The 1,589-nt window shown below is 41.4% G+C and overlaps 1 long non-coding RNA gene across 1 annotated transcript; it reads right to left on the bottom strand.

Annotated features, from left to right (window-relative positions):
• Positions 1-535: 535 nt before the first annotated feature.
• Positions 536-1,219, bottom strand: LOC136484360 (uncharacterized). The gene is made up of 3 exons (XR_010765921.1): positions 1,120-1,219; positions 769-1,030; positions 536-696 (listed from the first exon to the last, which is right to left on the bottom strand). It is a non-coding gene; the product is annotated as an uncharacterized lncRNA (long non-coding RNA).
• Positions 1,220-1,589: the final 370 nt, after the last annotated feature.

Here is a 1,589-nt window from a genome sequence, read left to right as displayed (position 1 = left end):
TCAGCACCCCTGGCAATCGCCGCCGGGACGCCGAGCTCGAGGACGGACGACAATGGATCGAGCCTCCGGACCAACGAGGCCGGTTGCGTAGCAATAGAATAACAGAAATTGGTTTGATGTTTACAAGCTTATCTCCCCTTCTCTCCCTGGTGCTACTTATCTTTTGCTGGCTCGCAGGCACAGCTGAGGCTTGCCCATTGTGGGCCGAATACCCGAGAGCTCCTGGGCCGGCGTCGCATACTCCTTCGAAGCCCATTGCCTTGAGACGCCTCAGGAGGAAGAGTGCTGACACATAAGAGAATACCTTTTGGCAATCTTCCACATTATAGGTAATGTGGTCCCCTATGAAACTTGCCCTTATTGCATCCGAATTCAAATAGTCAACATTATCATGAACTATTTCCTGGATTGTAAAGTAGAGATTTAGCTAGAGTAAGTATACTATTATAAGATAACTGGAGATGTTTAAGTTAAAAAATACGTACCGCAAATGAGGCAGGAAGGAAGTGCTTCCATATCTTGTGTGTCTGTTCATACCTCTGAAAATGGTTGTACACTTTTGCAACCAGATAATTCCAAAGCACCATAATAGCGTCAACTATACTAACAGTAATAGTGCCATTTAGTTTAAGGCAATGCTGAACAACATGGCCAGGTATAGATAATGATTTTGGGGCAGTAAAAACGATCCAATCACTGCAAAGGTAAGATGGATCAGACTCACATTGATACTGATTAAACAGGGAAACAACTCTCAAAGTATCATACCAGTTCAGCTCATCCCTAGGGAGACATGGATTTGTCATCCACTGATAACATAGATACTTGTTGTTACATGACACATCTGGATGATCGAACATTAGATCAAAGTTCGACATTGGAAAGTTTGAATGGCTTGTTACAGTCTTCCTTTGGGAATAAGGTACTTGGGAATTGGAGCTAGAACATTGTTCATCAGCAACTTGTCTTGAAATGGTCATCTGGAATAAAGCTGCTTATAGATTCCTGCTAGAGCTTGGTACGTGCTGAACTTCTCCTGTTTGCAGTCAAATGAATACATAGTAATCAGTATAAATTGCTACGTTGGCAGAGGAGAAAAATTGACATGTACATTAATACCTAAAAAAACTTGGTTGGCTGATACTTGAGGAGCAATTGGAGGTCCCAGACTGTTAGCTGTACGTAACACGGTTCTTTTGCGCAGTGGGATACCTGAAACTATATTGCATAGAAACAATCACATTCAAAGCATCAACTCAGAAAACGAAAATTTAAAACAACATTGTATCATTAAAAGTACAACCTCATCACCGCGAATAGACAGTCCCCCAAACATCCCCCAAAATTATTACAACTCCCGAAAATTACTATATAGAAGAGTATTTGGTCATGAAAACAAAGACAACAAAGAAGATATAGAAAAATGCCCAGACGAGGAGCTGACGGAAGTATCTGACAGAATACTAAAGAAATGTGCTGGTGTGCCCTTAGCTATTATTACAATAGCTAGTATGCTCTCTAGTAAAGCAAGAAATAAAATGGAGTGGTATGAGGTGTGCAACTCCATTGGTACCGGTCTTGAAAACAGT

Source organism: Miscanthus floridulus, chromosome 9 (assembly GCF_019320115.1).
Source record: "Miscanthus floridulus cultivar M001 chromosome 9, ASM1932011v1, whole genome shotgun sequence".
In the NCBI taxonomy this organism is placed as follows: domain Eukaryota; kingdom Viridiplantae; phylum Streptophyta; class Magnoliopsida; order Poales; family Poaceae; genus Miscanthus; species Miscanthus floridulus.
The sequence above is the reverse complement of the archived record's forward strand: the minus strand, read 5'-3'. Positions and strand labels throughout refer to the sequence as shown.